Source organism: Eptatretus burgeri, chromosome 4 (assembly GCF_056783735.1).
Source record: "Eptatretus burgeri isolate ZD-2024b chromosome 4, Ebu_testis_v1, whole genome shotgun sequence".
In the NCBI taxonomy this organism is placed as follows: domain Eukaryota; kingdom Metazoa; phylum Chordata; class Myxini; order Myxiniformes; family Myxinidae; genus Eptatretus; species Eptatretus burgeri.
The window spans coordinates 94,255,762-94,276,394 of NC_140964.1; the positions used below are offsets into that span (position 1 = coordinate 94,255,762).

A 20,633-nucleotide genomic window follows, 5' to 3' on the forward strand; every position below is an offset into this window, starting at 1 on the left:
AATGCATCATTTTGTGAGCCGTCCATCAGAAAGACATAAAACTCTTTGCCAGCACTGATTGTTGTTGAACAATAAATATTCTCCGGTGTCTTTTTTGAAGAGCAGGCACGTTAATTGCCAGCACTCTGAACGAATTAAAATTTTCTGCCATATTCAGTGGAATATAAGACCTGGCGACCATGTTTGTGAAATACACGCCAAAAATGTTCTCCAGCCGACCCCAAAGATGTTAATAATTGGGTACTATTATAAAAGTAGTAATAGTGGTGTTAGTAGCATTAATATGCGAGTAGCACCGGTACTATAGATTCAGCCTTAGTCTGAAAGGATTTCACCAATCCTTGCTGAACATGTCCTGAGAAACCTGAAAGTATGTGAGAATCCAGTACTGCATCCCAACAAAAGGCAATACTCTTGACTTTGTTCAGGACATGTACATGAAAAACTCCATATCATCCTTTTTAAGCCTTCCCCATTAAGCGGCTTGGAGCTGTTGTAAGGTTTGTTTCTACAATTAGTGCCTCCAATATTTAATGGTATCCCAGAGTTTATCCGACCCTTTGGAGTACGAAATCACCATTTCGGTTTCTTTTTAATTTTTCTTCATGCACTCCCTATTTCCAAACAGCACCAATTTCTGAGCTGTATCTCTGAGCTGGCTGGGACTTTCAGAATTCAATTTTACATCAATAATATGAATAGAAATATTTATATTATAAGAATTGAAATATTTATTTTGCCCTTGACCTAATTTTTGCTCACCTAGAGCGTAGTTCCGGGGAGCTTATGAGATGGAGCGTCGTCTGTCCGTCAATTCGTCCACAAACACTTGTAACTTCTTCTCTGAAACTACACGCAAGATTTTGATGAAACTTGACCACAACCTTCATCACCCGGTATGTACCAAAGTTTGTGCATGGCATTAAAAAAAAAAAAAAAAAACTGGCCCCAAGGGGATCTGCGGGGGTTTTCCGACAAAATAGGTATTTGTTTTCTTCTCAGTAACTACACACGATATATTGATGAAACTTGACCACAACCTTCATCACCCGGTGTGTACCAAAGTTTGTGCATGGCATTTAAAAAAAGAAAAATGTGGGCCTAAGGGGATCTGCGACGGTTTGCCCACAAAGGAGGTATTTGTTTTCTTCTCAGAAACTACACATGTAATTCCAATGAAACTTGACCACAACCTTCATCACCCATGATGTAGAAAATTTTGTTCACGGCATAAAAAAAAAAAACAACCAAAATAATCGGGGTCTTAGGGTGACCTAATTAATAAAATATTTGATTGTGACCTCATTAATAAAAAACGCCTTTTTGATAACTTGAATAAATTTCCTCCGATTTTCATGATGTTGAGTTTTATGGATATAGATTGTGAATGGGGACGCATTTTATTAATTTTCACTCCATCCATAAATATCGGTCAAGGTCATATGGTTGTCTGGGTGATCGCTAAGGGCAAGCCGTGGGAGGCTTACCCTTGGCGATCACTTTGAGTGCAGATATTTCAAAAGCGAGATATTTCAGGTCCACAAGCAAATGCTGGCCGATGAGACAGCTGGTGCAATGTTTCTTTCAAAAGGTCAGCAGAACATCTGATGCAACACCCTTCCTGTTAAGCACTGGGATGATAGCTTATTGTTGGAATATATTTCGAATAAACAAAATCAGACTAGACAACCCAAAAGCAAGTGGGTAGAGATCATCATATGGGACTATAAATATGAGTTTCCTCACAAGGAACTTCAACACAGAAGGATGCCGTTTGGCCCATCAAGCCTGCACAATGGTTTCTTGTCTGTGCTCCACCCTCTCAAATTTTGAGAATCAAGCAAGTTAGCAGCACATACCATTTCAGAAGTCTTTGGTATGACTTAGCTGGGTTAGGTTTGAACAGTTGTCTTCCCAGACTCAGAGCAGATAATCTTACCATTATGCCATCGAGTTGAGTAGACAGTGTAGGCAAAAAAAATCACATTGAAAAATTATACTTTGAATCAGCAACAAGGCAACACAAGCAAATATCATGGAAGGAGTTCAGAACTTTGATCCACTCATTTAAGTGAAAAATAACCCATTGATACAAATTGGTTTTAATAGGGGTCCTATCAAGGTAAGGAAGTGGGGAATAAAAGGCTTTGAAGGTGTCAGCACAAAAAGTTGAAGCCTTTCTCTTCTTTCCCAGCCCCTGACCTCTGCTGAGCGATTATTCAGGTAGTACAGCAGCTTTTTGTTCCACTGAGGATGCTTTTTATGCCTCCCCTAACGAAGTCACCGGAGGCACGTTTTTTGGTTGCCTGCCTGTACGTATGTACATGCTAATTCTCTCTGTTTTCTCTGCAACCGCTTATCCAATTGACAATTTCACCATAGGTGCGACTACTCATGCAGAATGTTTGCTGATAATTATGATGTTATAGATCACGTGGTGTGGCAGCCATGTTGGAAAAAAGGAAAAACTTTGGACTTCCATCTCCAAAACCGCTCCATGGAAAAAATTGAAACTTGGCACATGTCAAGTACTCTCCATGGGAAAGAAGTGATTTTTTTTGATGATCGCATAGGTGGTTTCATTATGTCGTCATAATTGCAGAGGTCGAACATTTTATCTGATCAGTATGAAAATTTTTGTGGGTTATCTATGGTTAAATTGTGTGGGGGGGGGGGGGAAAAAATTGATGATGTCATTGGTCACGTGGTTCAGCAACTATTTTTTTTTTTTTAACATAAAAACCTCCAAAAACCTTCTTCTCCAAAACAGCTGAACAGATTGAGGCGAAACTTTGCAGGTATGATTACTTATCCACACGGAACAAAAGGTTGTCCACCTATGATGTCATAGGTCACATTGTTTGGCAGCTATGATTTTTTGAAGTATAAACCATTAAAAATCCGTTTCTCCAGAACGGCTTGAGAGGTCGAGGGAAAACTTCATCCACATGTTCCCCAAGTGATGGGAATACCAGGGTGTTCACGAATAAGTAATAGGTCACATGGTCTGGTCGCCATTTTTATTTGAACAAAAATTTTAGAAAAATTATTTCTCTTGAACCACTTCATCAATTGACATGAAACATCACAATTATGATCGAGTAGTCATAATGTCAGACTCCACAATTCACGGGGGAGATGTTCCTGGAAAATGCCACAAAGGTCGAATCCGTGAACGTCGAGGCATTGTTTTAATGGGAAGGGGGGGATAGGTTCCTGGCGGTTCATGATTCATAAGGGAAAAAAAAAATCTAAATTCCTATGAAAATGCTCAGGAAAAACCACGAATACGCCCGTGAAAAAAACGGCAAATTAAAGAGGAGCAGGTCAGGAATGAAGAAGCAGGTCACACTTTATCAACCACGAATACGCGGGGTCTGAGAGGAGTGAATATGCGAATAGCCGGGTCCGACAGTGTATGTTTCACATTTCCACCTGATCGGACACATGGTTTGGCAGCCAGAATTTTTTAATATTCTGAATTTGGGTTCAGGGATTTAAATCAAACTTCATACAAGTATCTACAATTATGTAATAACGTGGGCGGAGGCATATCTGATGTCGATGTTTCATGTACTGTGTCCACTGAGCACTGCTTGAAGGTAGAAAGTATAAATTGTTCAGGATGCTGGTGATACCTCACCTACTCTTCAAAGAGACATTGTGGGATCTTTAGTAACCTCTACCAACTAATGCTGATAGTTCAGGTCTCCATATGAATTTCTCAACTGATTGCACACTCATTGATGGAATTCCCTGCTTGTAAAGTGCCAGTATGACAGTTTATGGGCGAGTCGGACGTAAAAATCAGGCTGAACAGTCCAGAGGCGAGTACGTGACCTCTGAGGTATCCTGCCAGCCATGGTTACAAATCTCAGACGTGATGTGAGACCCGATGGTGCCTTTTATACGACCCCCCCCTTTTCCCACCACCCTGACTCTTGGCATGGGTCATGCAGGATAATATCAATGGGCATGCTCCCAGGTCAGAGGATATGCCTGCATGGTAAACATACAAGAAATTACAGCTGGAGTGGTAAATTGAGCACAAGTAGAAGCCAGGAACAACTCACTTTGAGGACAATGTTCAGGCATGAAAGCAAAATTAGATTATTGTTCTAACTGGTGACTCAAAACATTTTCTTTACTGTAAAGGGGTTCAGAGTTATTTTGAAGACAAACTTTCATTATAGTACGAGCACAATGTAATATACAATAGAAAAACAAACAAAAAAAAAACTTGCATTCAAACACTTCTGAATATTTCTCACTTTTTCAGCTACACAGGCTTAGTTTGCTAAAGGCCAAGTCACACCTTGACGTTTTAGCCAACGTATGCCGATTTTTTATTTTTTTTTTCTAAAACGCTGGCACACGTTGAATACGTTAAGGGTAAGTTTTGATAACATTGAGAGCACGCTGAAAAACACTGCCATACGTCGTTGTACGCTGGCTTTAAACGTTGTACTTTTCGGTTGTCCTCAAATTTTTTCATGCTTGAAATTTCACGACGTATGCCGGCGTATGACTCGCACGTTCCGCTACGCTGGCCACAAGTTGTATGCACGGTCTGCGATCGTTGACAGACGTCAACACATGCTACTTGTAAGTTAATCATAAGTTGAGACACGCCGAGGTAATGTTTAGCGTACCCGAAACTTATTTCTAACCTATGATTAACGTGTTGTTGGCACGTTACGCGATCTTTGCCACACATCGACAGACGTTACTTTTAAGTTACTCATAGGCTGAAAGACGTCGGTATAATGGATCGTCCTTGCGTCAGCGTCCACGGCCACGGCCAGGACACTTATTTGCAGCATTCTTCAAACTTTTCTTCGGCATGACGAGGATGTTCACACTTCGATGTCTAGCTTGGCTATGATTCCAATTGTCTATCGGCAGCGTCTATTTAAAATAGTCGAGTTTGAGCGTTTTAACACGTTCAGAAGAAACGCTTCAAATTTCCAAACCCCAGCGTCAAAAAACAAAGGCGAGTGACAGCAATTTAAATCGTTCATTGTAAACAATGAAAATAGCTGAGTGGTACCGTTTAAAAGTCGTTGAGTGTAAAAAAAAAATCGAATTGTTGAGCGCAAGCGTCTACTTTCAATAGTGGAGATGCAGCCATTTAAATCGTTGAGTTTATCATTTAAATCGTTAAATCGTGAAACGCAAGGACGATCCATCATAACCCACACCCTCCCCCTCACACTCACCTACTACTGCCAACATGAACAAACTACTACTAATACTAATACTGAAACTGATACTGTTACTGCTGACATGGACATCGACTCAAAAAGGACTCGAAAGCACTGTTGGGTTCCCCTTTTATGAGCAGCATTTTTATATACCAATTCCCAAAACCGCTGGGAACACGTCTTTATATGGCAGTTGTAAAGGCCCGGTCACACCTTGACGTTTTAGCCAGCGATGGCAACGTATTAAAATGTATCTAAAACGCTGGCTTACGTTGAAGTTTTGATGTTTTTTTTTTAAAGAATCGGACGTATTCATAGCGACTTGGTCTTATGTATAACGATTTGGTAACGGACACAGAACGTTTCGTTGTGTTATAGATAACTTATACCAACGAATGCTGAACCTGTTGTCAGCCTACACAACCGATGCCCAACGATAGTCTAACTTAGGCATAGCGCGTTGCACGCATCGCCGACGATGTCGTGACGTAGCCTATTAAAAGGCTGACGCACAACGATTCGAATCATAACTGCCGTAGAAATGGAAGTGACAACATCGCGGTCACACCTTGGTGATCTTACCAGCGTATGCCGACCTAAGAAAAATGTGTCTAAAACGTTGGGGCACGTCAAATACGGTATGAGTAAGTTTGGTCTACGTGAGTACAACGCTAAAGTACGCTATCATACGTCGTAGTAAGTAGAGTACGTCAAGAAATTTTAAACATGTTCAAAATTTTACGACGTACTCGGCGTATGACACACGTTCCGCATGCGATGGGGATAAGTTGTACACACGATATGTGGACGCTTACACACGTCCACAAACGCTACTTATAAGCTACTCATAAGTCAAAACACGTCGCAGTAATGTCTTTTTTATGCGAAACTTATTTCTAACTTGTGTTTGACGTGCTTTGAACCAATTCTTTACGTAGTTCCAACACACATCGACGTATGTAGACGTATTCCAATGACGTCTTCCAATGACGTCTTCCGGTCGACAAAAAAAAAAATGAACGTGTTTCTAGCTTACAACTGCCATATAAAGACGTGTTCCCAGCGGTTTTGGGAATTGGTATATAAAAATGCTGCTCATAAAAGGGGAACCCAACAGTGTTTTCGAGTCCTTTTTGAGTCGATGTCCATGTCAGCAGTAACAGTATCAGTATCAGTATCAGTATTAATATTAGTATCAGTATTAGTAGTAGTTTGTTCATGTTGGCAGTAGTAGGTGAGTGTGAGGGGGAGGGTGTGGGTTATGATGGATCGTCCTTGCGTTTAACGATTTAAATGGCTGCATCTCCACTATTGAAAGTAGACGCTTGCGCTCAACAATTGGATTTTTTTTTACACTCAACGACTTTTAAACGGTACCACTCAGCTATTTTCATTGTTTACAATGAACTATTTAAATTGCTGTCACTCGCCTTTGTTTTTTGACGCTGGGGTTTGGAAATTTGAAGCGTTTCTTCTGAACGTGTTAAAACGCTCAAACTCGACTATTTTAAATAGACGCTGCCGATGGACAATTGGAATCATAGCCAAGCTAGACATCGAAGTGTGAACATCCTCGTCATGCCGAAGAAAAGTTTGAAGAATGCTGCAAATAAGTGTCCTGGCCATGGCCGTGGACGCTGACGCAAGGACGATCCATTATACCGACGTCTTTCAGCCTATGAGCAACTTAAAAGTAACGTCTGTCGACGTGTGGCAACGATCGCGTAACGTGCCAACAACACGTTAATCATAGGTTAGAAATAAGTTTCGGGTACGCTAAACATTACCTCGGCGTGTCTCAACTTATGATTAACTTACAAGTAGCATGTGTTGACGTCTGTCAACGATCGCAGACCGTGCATACAACTTGTGGCCAGCATAGCGGAACGTGTGAGTCATACTCCGGCATACGTCGTGAAATTTCAAGCATAAAAAAATTTGAGGACAACCAAAAAGTACAACGTTTAAAGCCAGCGTACAACGACGTATGGCAGTGTTTTTCAGCGTGCTCTCAATGTTATCAAAACTTACCCATAACGTATTCAACGTGTGCCAGCGTTTTAGAAAAAAAAAATTTAAAAATCGGCATACGTTGGCTAAAACGTCAAGGTGTGACCGGGCCTTAAGCTAGAAACACGTTATTTTATTTTTTTTTGTCGACCGGAAGACGTCATTGGAATACGTCTACATACGTCGATGTGTGTTGGGACTACGTAAAGAATTGGTTCAAAGCACGTCAAACATAAGTTACAAATAAGTTTCGCGTAAAAAAGACATTACCGCGACGTGTTTCGACTTATGAGTAGCTTATAAGTAGCCTTTGTGGACGTGTATAAGCGTCCGCATATCGTGTGTAAAACTTATCCCCATCGCATGCGCAACGTGTGTCATACGCCGAGTACGTCGTAAAATTTTGAACATGTTTAAAATTTCTTGACGTACTCTACTTACTACGACGTATGATAGCATACTTTAGTGTTGTACTCACGTATACCAAACTTACTCATACTGTATTTGACGTGCCCCAACGTTTTAGACACATTTTTCTTAGGTCGGCATACGCTGGCAAGATCGCCAAGGTGTGACCGAGATGTTGACACTTCCATTTCTACGGCAGTTATGATTCGAATCGTTGTGCGTCAGCCTTTTAATAGGCTACGTCACGACATCGTCGGCGATGCGTGCAACGCGCTATGCCTATGTTAGACTATCGTTGGGCATCGGTTGTGTAGGCCGACAACAGGTTCAGCATTCGTTGGTATAAGTTATCTATAACACAACAAAACGTTCTGTGTCCATTACCAATGCGTTATACATAAGACCAAGTCGCTATGAATACGTCCGAATCTTAAAAAAAACATCAAAAGTTCAACGTAAGCCAGCGTTTTACATACATTTTAATACGTTACCATCGCTGGCTAACACGTCAAGGTGTGACCGGGCCTTAACGTTTGTGTATTACCGGCTACCTCAGTCCCGATGTACCATTTGCAATATTTAATCATACTTGTTTTACCGCTTTACAAACAAGAAAAGTAAATTTAACATAATCTCTTATTGAATGCTCACTGACACCAGTCTGAAATCGAACCCACAGTGGATATAAAATCCAGAAAGGGTCGAATGAGCAAAGGTGGTCAAGGCAAAATGAAAGTAAACATGACGATTCAGTGGCATTGTCGTTAAAAGTGTTGGCTCTGAGTCTGGTAGGTCAGTGGTTTGATTTTGACCCTGGCCTACTCATATCAAAGATTTTAAAAATCGTCCATGCTGCTTCCTCATTTGATGCTCAGCATTTAAAGGATAGAGCATACATACACCCCACAGGTTAGCTTCTTTGGGGGGGGGGGTGTATCCTCCTTATTTTTTGCCCCGCTGACTGCGGAGATTAAAGTGATGTCACAAGATAGCGTTGCCAGTACCGAGTGCTCTAGGAAGTTATATTACTTCCCACGAGGCCACCTCTGCCTGAACTCAAGTCTGGGAATGTCTCCAGTGCCTGTTTGCCTGTGTGTGCAGGATTTGCGAGAAAGCAACACCAACAACAACAAAAACAGAACGAGCCCAGTGATATACTATTGGGAAAGGCAGCATGGGATCTATAGTGGTGAAATAATTTGTCCATTACATCAGCTACACAGATTAATTGATCTATCCTTTTGAGATGTAGGATTATAGTCGATCTGAAGAAGAAAATTTACATCAATTTCCACCCCCTGATAAAACAACTCACTTTAGTTCCTCTGGAAACAAATTTTCGTTTGAGAAACTAGCTCGTATAAAGGAATCCCAATGAAATAAACAAACAAAATTGAGCCATTATTTTGCTCCAATTTATCCAGCAAGGGCAGCGTCTGTCTCAGGAACCACCACGTTAGGATTTGCATTTAAACCAAACAGATGCACCTCGATTATGGATCCCAAGGGTACAGCTGGACAGGTGTTCAACACGGATCCATGAGCTCTCCGTCAACCGCAAGCACCACCAAACATCTGCACAAACATCCCACCTCGCAAAGCACTCCACGCAATTCATTCCCCTAAGCTGCAATCATGACCATGTGCTACTCGCAAACATTTGTGTTTTGTACACCCCCAGACCCCCATACTTTATGATAATCAGTAAGAAAGGCAAATACATTTCACAATAAATATTTTGTGTCTTCACTTCTCAAACCAACTAACAGGGATGAAACAGTTGATTGTGGAAGGAGAGGTAGGGAGGGAAGAGTGAAATGGTAGCTATATGTATCCAAACTAGTGCTTTCTTTTGGTTGTACATCTGGAAGTACAAATGAGGGAACTTTGTTTACGTGTTATAAACCACCTATGCCTGTTACAAGTTGACCAATAGACAACACCTCTGAAGACATTATCCACGTTGTACGCAGTTCAACAAAGGGAAGAATTGGCTTCCGGCATTAAAACAATGTGATTCTTGGTCTTGGCTATGTCGATGACCAATATATTGTTGCGGTTCTCGGAACCACATGCATACAACAGATAGGTGTCCCGAGACAGTTATGCCATTAATATACGTGTAGATAGACCCCTTCCTTTTGTTTAGTGGGAAGTCAAGGGAGTGCATTGCGATGGGCTAATAGGTTATCAAATCATTTTTCCCTTCTTATTTCATTCCCACCTTTTCTTTTCTGATGTAAATCTGCCTCGCTTGCCCCTAGTCTCGTTTACCACAGCGTGACAATCCACGGTGCCTTCTGCCTCACTTGCCCCCTCGTCTCGTCTACCATAACCGTGCATCAACGTCTACCTGAAACCAGACATGTGCAGCGAATCACGCAGTAAGGTGGGTGGGCTGCACCACCATCTACCCGAAACCCGGCCCAGGCTGGCGGACCACGTGAGGGGTCGGAGCCAGTCAGAACACCCGACTCGGACGATGATGTTGGATTCGGCATGGCCCCTCCCCCGAGCCTCAGGCACTATAAAGGATGTAGAAATATTCTGTGTAGTGAAGTAGTGTGTATGTTTGGTGTGGGTGTTCTTCACGCGGAGTGTTTCTGCCTCTTCTCTCCGCCCACACGACCTCGACGAACTGCCTCCTGCCTGGTCCCACTTACTGCTCCACCCACGCCCTCTGGACTCCACCCTTCTCCTCTTGAAGAACACGATCTCCACACGTGCGGCTGTGGCCAGAACAACGCGACTATTGTTGGGTACCGCACCACGGAGCATCCCTCCCCCGAAACGCCCAGGTACCGAAAGCTATAACCTCAACTCCCCTCCCTCCCTGGCTGCCAAAGTCCCTTATCATTGGGGTTTCTTTTTCTGAGTGTGCTGGTGCCTGTCTGTTAAGTAAGCCTGTAGAAGATCTTTTATTGTTGTTACTGTTAATAATCTCGCATCAAGTCTGCACTGTGTCTGCTTTAGTAAGTTGCTTGTATTATTGCCGCACCACACCTCTCTCCTCTTTCCCTGCGTTACATACCCAATAAATCTTTGTTGTGCCACATGCTTTTCCTCGCTTGCTGTAAATAAGTAATTATCCTTAGGAATGTTCCCAGCTCACCTTTGTCTTTTCTCTCATTGGTCCAGCATGGTTCGAATCTTAGTCTCGCCGGGTCTTTATTCCCAACAATCCATTCCTTCAAGCCGGTACATCCTTCGCAGTGCCGCTCGTCTGCATCTGATCCGGAAAGGAAATCCGATCCGGTGGAGTGATCCGGTTCGGAGAAGGCGTACCGAGGGCGTGGTTCCCTGGTGGTTAAACCGCGTGGCTAATAAGGTAACCTGATTCACCAATAAGCAGGAGGACCCTCGGTCATGCGGTTGAGTTATTGGCGTCCAGGGTCGGTTAAGCGACCCGCCGCGTCACGGAATTATCCATGAGCGACAGCCTACAATTCCGGGGAGTCTGGTGGGAATCGACGTAGCTTAGTGGTCTTCTCACCCGACCTAGTGGTCTTCTCACCCCCACCTAGTGGTCTTCTCACCCGACCCCGCCAGCCTGCAACAATATTTTGAACTTCAGTTTTCAAAACACATCATGTACCCACATCAGATGAGTCAGTTTAGCTGTTAAGATATTCAGGTAGACATTCTCACCCACAAACACAAATAAATAAATAAATAAATTCCTCCTGTATGGAATATATACAGATCAATGGGTTAGAAACATATATGACCTCACACTTTGAGTGAGTATAATCTAATATACAAAGCTGCTATTAACCAGTCACTGACTCACTAACTCATGCATATAAATCCATAGTACTTTCTATATGGGCTAGAAAGTTGAAATTTTACATACTGACATAACTTAAAGCCACATTTCTAGGGAAATATACAAAACTGTTCGTAAATGCCCATAAACGAAAAATACCCATTCATAAAAGTTAGCTGGTAGAGACTCATTCCTGCTTAGAGAGGGCCGTACGACCAAAGACAATTGCATGTCATGTGATTTTGCATGGCACGATCGCTCCTCGAGCAGGCCCGTAGCCGGGCTCAGTATTAAGGGGGGCATATGAACTGGATGGAGGGGCACAATTATTATATTTAATATTTTTGATAACCCGGTATACTATTGTATTCATGCAGCATTGACACATCTATACTGAGGTTGCCGTCGCATACTACCCAAATTGATCTCAGCTAGATTTAATATGTTCCGATGTTTTTGGCCTCAAATTATTCGAATGCAGGAGAGCCGCAACAAACTGGCACATTCACAATGCAGATATTCAATGATTAGACAATTGGCACCAATTCAGGTGCACTTTTACAAGGTGTTGTCAAGAATTGGCATTAGAAAATTAATATATCAGAGATACAATGACTAAATGGGGGAGGTTGGGACCAGAATCAGTGCACTTTGAAATAAGATACAGTCGGCCATGACCTGCGATCATCACGTTAAACTATCAACAGCAAATACGACCAGCCTGAAGATACCACAAGGTCCGCATTTAAAGCAGTCAATTACACAGAGGTAAGGTTATGCACAAAGCACTAGATATGGCATATGCAAAGCACCAAACACAACATTTAACTTAAACATCAGAAGTACAAAGCAGCCGACCACGGCGGGTGCTGACCACAACCACACTGCAACCACAACCACACACGCATCACCAGCAGTCACACACACAATCTGAACTCCTCGTATAGTTTTTATACCACTCTACTCACTGTCAGAAGAGCTACAGGCGACGTGTCTCGGTGTGGAATCTTCTGAGGACCTTCTCCTTCCATTCATTCAGGCATTTACGTGTGAGGTCTCTCTCGAAGGCCAGCCGTACCAGTTGTGCCTTGCGTGCATGGCGCATGGACCGTCGATGGTCAGTGAAGATATTCCTCAATGTTGAGAATGAGTTTTCACACATGGCAGTGGACGCACCAAATGTTAGTCCAAGTCTCATAGCAGTCACTACACTTGGCATGGCTTCCAGCGTTTTGTGGAATGTTGAGAGGAGTTTTTGTGTCGTCCATCTCTCGTTTGGCTGCTTTTCTGTCTGTGAGCAAATAAACTGCTTTGCAACCACACACTCTGTTTCACTGATGGTTGACTTTGTGAATGTCATGATGTGCTGGAGCAAGTGGGGATCCAAAAACGTGCCATTTTCGGGATTCAAGGCAGCGAGTGAACGGGCGAGTTGTGTGTTGCGCTCACTGAAGCGTTGAGCGATCTCTCCAAGCACAGTGTCAATTGAGCTGTAAAAAACCCTCTGCAGTTCCGTCTTGTCATTGTCGTTGTTTTGTCCTGTAGTCTTCAAAACTACAAACTGTTCCAAGTTCTTATGCATTGTGCGTCTCCGTTTTGGTGGTGCAGGTGTAGAAGTGCAAGCATCGTTGGCCTTGTTCCACAGATGAGTGAACCAATCCTCAGAGCGGAGTTTCTTCACGCACTCTGTAGCACTCGCCACCAGTTCCAACCCCGTGAGCAAGTCCATGTCCTCTGCCTGCAAGAGTCTGTTTGGGCCATCTAACAACATCAGCAGTTTTTGTACAAAGATAGCAATGAACATGAAGGCAGGCCCAGAGACTTCCTGCAAAAGCCCAATCGCCTCCATCCTCATCTCGGCACCGTAGGCGCGCTCTGCATCAATCTCCGACAGTCAGGATGTGATATCCTTAAAAGATCCTATGATCACAGACACGGTGGCTAAATGTCCCGTCCAACTTTGATCAAGAAGTCGTTTTAACCTCTCACCTTTATACTGTGCAGCAACAGTGGGCTTTCTGAAGAATTTGTACAGGCAACAACAAACCTCGAGGAAATCAGTGACAGCTTTCTCTGCTGCCAGTGCGTGGATAACTACCAGATGGAGTTGGTGATTTAAGCAGTGCACAAAGGGGATTTCTCTTTCCAATATCTTCTTCTTCTTCTTCTTCTTCTTTCGGCTCGCTCCCGTTAGGGGTCGCCACAGCGGATCAACCATCTCTATTTTGCTCTATCCTCCACATCTTCCATTGACACTCCAACCACCCGCATGTCCGCATTCACCGTATCCATGAACCTCTTCTTTGGCCTTCCTCTTCTCCTCCTGCCTGGCGGCTCCATCTTCAACATCCTTCTCCCGATATACCCCGTTTCCCTCCTGTGCACATGTCCAAACCATCTCAATCTCGCCTCTCTCACTTGGTCTCCAAACCGTCCTACCTGCGCTGTCCCTCTAATTTACTCATTCCTTATCCCGTCCATCCTCGTCACTCCCAACGAGAATCGCAGCATCTTTAACTCTGCCATCGGCAGCGTCTATTTCTTCCTGTCTTTATTTATTTCGTAACTTCCTGTCTTTTTGTTAGCGCCACCGCCTCCAAACCATACAACATAGCTGGTCTCACTACCGTCTTATATACTTTCCCCTTCACTCTTGCAGCTACCCTTCTGTCACAAATCACTCTCCAAGTCTTCTCCACCCACTCCATCCTGCCTGCACTCTCTTTTTCACTTCTCTACCACACTCTCCGTTACTTTGGACAGTTGATCCCAAGTATTTAAACCAATCCACCTTCCCCACCTCAATTCCTTGCAACCGCACCATACCACCACCCTCCCTCTCATTTACGCACATGTACTCCGTCTTACTCCTACTGACTATCATTCCCCTTCTCTCCAGTGCGTACCTCCACCTCTCGAGGCTCGCCTCAGCCTGCTCCCTACTCTCCCTGCAGATCATGATGTCATCCGCGAACATCATAGTCCATGGGGACGTCAGTCTGATCTCGTCTGTCAACCTGTCCATCACCATTGCAAACAGGAAAGGGCTCAGAGTCGATCCTTGGTGCAATCCCACTTTTACCTTAAACCGGTTCGTCATTCCTACCGCACACCTCACCGCTGTCACACTGTCCTCATACACATCCTGCACGATCCTCACATACTTCTCCACCACTCCCGACTTCCTCATACAATGACACAACTCCTCTCTTGGCACCCTATCATAAGCTTTCTCTAAATCCACAAACACAATGTAACTCTTTCTGGCCTTCCCGAAACTTCACCATCAACATTCACAAAGCAAACATCGCATCAGTGGTGCTCTTTCCTGGCATAAACCCATATTGCTGCTCACAAATCATCACCTCTCCTCTCAACCTAGCTTCCACTACTCTTTCCCACAACTTCATGGTGTGGCTTCACAACTTTATCCCTCTGTAATTTCCACAGCTCTGCACATCACCCTTATTCTTGAAAATCGGAACCAGTACACTTGATCTCCACTCCTCCGGAATCCTCTCACTTTCCAAGCCTTTATTAAACAATCTGGTTAACAACCCCACTGCCATCTCTCCTAAGCACTTCCATGCCTCCACTGGTATACCATCTGGGCCAACCGCCTTTCCACTTTTCATCTTCTTCATAGCAGTCCTCACTTCATCCTTACTGATCCACCCCACTTCCAGATTCACTATCTCCACCTCTTCCAACCTTCTCTCTGTCTCATTTTCTTCATTCATCAGCTCCTCAAAGTACTCCATCCACCTTCTCAACACACTCTCCTCGCTCGTCAGCACATTCCCATTTGTGTCCTTTATCACCCGAACCTGCAGCACATCCTTCCCAGCTCGGTCCCTCTGTCTTGCCAATTGGTATAAATCCTTTTCCCCTTCTTTTGTATCCAACTTCTCATACAGCTCATCATATGCCTTTTCTTGGCCTTTGCCACCTCTCATTTTGCCTTTCGCCGCCACTCCTTGTACTCCTGCCAACTTTCTTCATCTCTCTGACTATCCCACTTCTTTTTTGCTAACTCCTTCTTCCTTATACTTTCCTGTACTTCCTCATTCCACCACCAAGTCTCCTTATCTTCCTTTCTCTGTCCAGATGTCACACCAAGTACCTTCCGAGCTATCTCCCTCACAACTTCTGCTGTCGTTGCCCAATCATCCCACCCATCTTCACCACCATCCAACGCCTGTCTCACCTCCTCCCTAAATTTCACGCAACAGTCTTCCTCCTTCAGCTTCCACCATCTGGTCCTTGGTTCAGCCCTCACTCTCTTCCTCAACCTCACCTCCAAAGTCATCCTACAGACCACCAATCGATGCTGTCGAGCTCCACTCTCCCCTGCCACCACCTTACAGTCACTAATCTCTTTCAGGTTGCATCTCCTGCTTAAGATGTAATCCACCTGTGTGCACTTTCCTCCACTCTTGTATGTCACCCTGTGTTCCTCCTTCTTCTTAAAATACGTATTCACCACTGCCATTTTTTTTCTTTTTGCAAATTCTACCACCATTTGTCCTTCCACATTTCTCTTGTTGAGACCGTACCTACCCATCACCTCCTCATCCTCTTTATTCCCTTCGCCAACATGCCCATTGAAATCTGCTCCGATCACCACTCTTTCATCCTTGGATACACTCTCCACCACTTCATCTAACTCACTCCAGAAATCTTCTTTATACTCCATCTCACACCCCATATGTGGGGCATATGCACTGATGACATTCATCATCACCCCTTCAATTTCCAACCTCACACTCATCACTCGGTCAGACACTCTCCTCACCTCCAATACCCTCTTGACATAATCTTCCTTCAGGATTACCCCGACACCATTTCTCCTCCCATCCACACCATGGTAGAACAGTTTGAAACCACCTCCAATGCTCCGAGCCTTACTCCCCATCCACTTGGTCTCTTGTACACACAGTATGTCCACCTTTCTTCTCTCCATCATATCAGCCAACTCTCGCCCTTTGCCAGTCATCGTCCCAACATTCAGAGTTCCAACTCTCACCAGCACATTTCTACCCTTCCCCCTCTCCCACTGCCTCCGGACTCACCTTCCCCATCTCTTCCTCCTTCTCCCAGCAGTAGCACAATTTCCACTGGTACCCTGCTGACCACCGGTACCGGTGGCGGTTGTTGGTAACCCGGGCCTCGACCGATCCGGTATGGAAATTCGTTTTGTTGTCCGCATTTTTGACGCATAGGTTTTGACGCCGGATGCCTTTCCTGACGCAACCCTGGTCGCCTCTTACAACACACAGGGATATGGTACACCTATTCTAACCGGGGCATACACCAGGCCCAGTACAACTGGTACTCATTTCGCCGACCTCGGAAGGATGGCAGGCTGAGTCAACCCCCTGGTGTTTTCGACTTGGTTATATATATATATATATATATATATATATATATATATATATATATATATATATATATATATATATATATATATATATATATATATATATATATATATATATATATATATATATATACATATACATATATATATATATACATATACATATATACATATATACATATATATATATACATATATATATATACATATACATATACATATACATATATATATATACATATACATATACATATACATATACATACACACATATTAATTCAGTGTCCCAACGGGGCTTGAACTCAGGACCTCTTGGGTCCCAAGCCACTGCCCCAACCACTGCGCCAGCACCAGGCTTTCTTTCTCTTTCTCTTTCTCTTTCTCTTTCCAATATCTCTTGCAACAACTTTTGCACCCCACCGTGCTTCCCAGCCATTCCCGAAGCCCCGTCGTACATCTGACTTAATATTTTTGATGTGTCAAGTCCTGTTTTTATCAGCTCTGCAATTATTAGGTCTGTCAATGTTTTTGCATCTCCAGCGTCGGCTGTAGCTATTGTGAGTAGACGCTCTGTTGCTTCATTTGATGCCGATACAAAGCGAATGATGATTGATATGTTCTCACATTCAGTGGGGTCCCTAGTCCCATCCACCTTGATAGTAAACCACGATGTGCCTACTTCTTCCACGATGGCATCCGTCACAACATTACTCCATGTGCAGATCAGTTGATTCTGCATTTCCGGACGAGTATAGCTTGCGTTTCGTGGGATATGCTTTCTTATTTCGGCGAGCTCGGTGTCTTTTTTTGAGTGTGTAGTTGAAAAGCGAGAGGAAGAGCCCACTGTGCCCGTCTGACATATCCTCAAAATGATCAAGCTCCCTCTAAAAGGTATCTCATTTTTGGCGAGAAATCCCATATCTATAAGAGCAGACACAGAGTACCGGTTTCTATTTAGCTGGTCAGCATTGAGGAGTGTGGAAATCTCCTTACCACAATCGATGCACCTCTCATTCTCCTTCCACCTCAAAACACAAGTTAAATGTTCCTTTGAAGTTGCGTGTTTGTGAAACCCCCTGCCTTTCTCAACGGCATGTTTCCAATTCCGGTAGCCTCGCACTGTGAAAGTAGAGTCCACTGGGCCACGTGCGGTGTTAAACTTCCTACATGGATAGCAGAATGCTGCATCTGTCTGCACACTGTATTCCAGCCATTCATTAGTCTGGAACCACGAGGACACAAACGAGCGACTCTTGTTCTGCAACAGATGGCCAGGGTACCACTGTAGAACAACTTGATTCGGTCTCTCACTTCCAAGATCATCCGGAAGCGGCTTGACAGTCACACCCGTTCCCGAGGCCGCCGCCGAGCGTGGAAACTCGGCTGCCTGCGCTGGGGCTCCAGCCGCAGGGCTGACGTTGCTGGCTTGGCCAGGTTGGCCAGCTTCTGTCGGTATTTCATCGACATGATCGTCTTTTCCTCCTAGTCCTCCAACTCCTCCCACAACATGTCTTTCATCATCTTCGTCATTTTCGTCGGTTACATTTTTTCCTTTTCTGAGCCATTTTCGTAAATCCATCATCCACGTCTTTTTCTCCTACTGCAATCTCGTGCTCTGTGATTCGTCCCTCGCGACTCGCGTCACTAATCTCGCGAGATTTGACAGTTGAGTGTTTTATTTATTAAATGATCCATCCATCAAAAACAGGTTTTATCTGCATAATCTCAAATGTAAGCGCGATTGCAAACGCACATATTTTTAATTTTTATTATAAAATTACTTTTGTAAGATGGAGGGTTGACGGGTTGTGAAGGTCACGTGGTGCACGTGCACTTCATCTTTAAAAATGTAAATTTATGTCTTTTCCTAAATCATATTATGACTATATTACATTTATACCTAACTTACAACCAATCAGGTTACCTGCTCAATTGGGTCTCCATATCGAATACGCTGATTGGCTATTCTTTAAAATGAAATGATCCACGATATTGTTGCGGTTGAGGAAATTTGCAAACCACCATTTAGGTCCCATAGGTGAGATATCTCTGTAAGTACATGTGTAGTTAGCCCCAAACCCGTTGTTTAGAGGGAATAAATGTGATTCATTCGGGCTGCGACCCTTTGAGATAGTCGTTTTTCTGTTCTATCTTTATTTTGAACCAACCACGTCTCAACCACCATCACACAACAACCACCAACCGCAACGCCGCTTCAAAACAACAACAACGCCAACAGCCACGACCTTTACCTTCACAACTCGCTCCCGCAAACCACGCATCACCGCCATTCCAAACGTCGCCATGGCCATAAACCACCACAATAAACCCTCCACCACCTTCACCTCTCCTCCTTCTACCGCCATTCCCGCACCACTTGTGAGCACCGAGCGTCAGGCTGTCCTGGCCTCGTACTGGACGCACGCTGAGCCGCGAGTGCGAAATGCGGCCTTTCCGAGGAGAATTCGGATCAGGAATGCTACACGCCCACTTCTGATCCGGCCAATCAGCAAGCGCAGGGCGGTTTGGCCCCGCCTCCAGGCGCATCGGTGAAGAATCGATATATGCAAATTCTAGGATCAGGGGAGACTCACGCCCCTTTTTCTCCGTCCAATGAGCGAGCGTGGCTCCACCCCCGAGCTCGTTCTGATCCAGAAATTTGCATATGGGTTCTCCTGCCGGCCTATAAAACGCCGAGCACGGGGCGAATCTGGGGAGAGTCAGTCTGGAGAGGTCGCAGAGTCGAGTGGAGCTCGCAGTCTGTCGGGGTTCGGAGTCTGTCGGGGAGCTGCAGAGAGAGGAAGCCTTGAGCGCGGTCGAGTCGGTTTGAGCGCAGAGTCGGCCTTGGAGGAGCGGGGAGTGAGTCGGGAGGTGAGGGCGTACAGGTGGTTTGCTGCAGTCGGCTGAGGAGAATTGGGGAAGAGACCGAATAGCTCGGGTCCGAGGCAAGGAAGATGGCGGTCGGCGACGAGCTCGCAGTGGAATCGCTCGTCGCAGGACCCAAGCAAGCCAGCTATCCTTTTTCCCCAGAGCATCAACAATTCCCCCCTCCCCCCCCTCCCGCGCTGAGATAGTGCGAAAAGGGGGGCCCATTCCCACCCCACTCCAAGCAGTGCCAACGAAACCCACGAAGGAGCGCGGAGTCGGGGCGCCGCCGCGCCACCACATTGGCGGCTTATCACAAAGACACGGGTAGGATCTACCCGGTCTCGCGGACCTGACCGCTCTTTCAGGTCCCGCGCAAATATTGGCCCACAGGCCCCGCCTGCCCCCTTGTCTTTGAGGGTGGCCCTTTTCTTTTGCTTTTGAGTAAATGTGTTGTTGGCGCCGTCTGTATAGTAAAACTGCGTAAGTGTTGCTGTGTGCACGCGTAGTCGGTTGTAGATCTGCATTGTTGTGTTTCTTTTGTAGCATTTGATATATGTGCATTCTGTTTAATTGTATATGTGTGCTCTCCGTGTGCCGCGGAATAAATGTGCATCATGTTGAACTGTTTTCCCGTTTCGCTTCGTCTTTTCTTTAATTGAATCTCGATCTTGCTTCACGTAAAGGGTTGGTAGTGGGTTTACTATGCCCGATAATTAATCAGAACTGTCGAGGCCGACGATAACACCGCTCGGTTATCCTGATAGTAGGAAACGGGTCGCTTAAGTGGTCCGTGTCCTGAGTCGACCTGCGGCGAGGTGCGATCGCCCGGTCTACCCTCCGCGTGGGTACTTAGGTTGGTCGAGTTTGGCGAACAACCCTATCCCATGCGGGGGGCCGATTGGCACGATCGTGGTGAGGCCGAAAGGCCCACCCGTGACTAGCTCCCGGCGTTAGTCCGAGAGGGTCACGACAGAATTGTCCGTCCGGTGGGTGACGT

The 20,633-nt window shown here is 44.7% G+C and overlaps 1 long non-coding RNA gene across 2 annotated transcripts in view; it reads left to right on the plus strand.

The window, feature by feature from the left end:
* Positions 1 to 20,633, plus strand: part of LOC147028700 (uncharacterized) — a 290,211-nt gene that overhangs the window by 216,718 nt on the left and 52,860 nt on the right. Inside the window, exon 3 of one of the 2 annotated variants that reach the window (XR_015056940.1) lies at positions 767 to 895. The exons of the other annotated variant lie outside the window; for it this stretch is intronic. This is a non-coding gene — a long non-coding RNA (uncharacterized LOC147028700). Of the gene's footprint in view, positions 1 to 766; positions 896 to 20,633 lie in introns of those variants that run through there. 2 annotated transcript variants of the gene reach the window in all.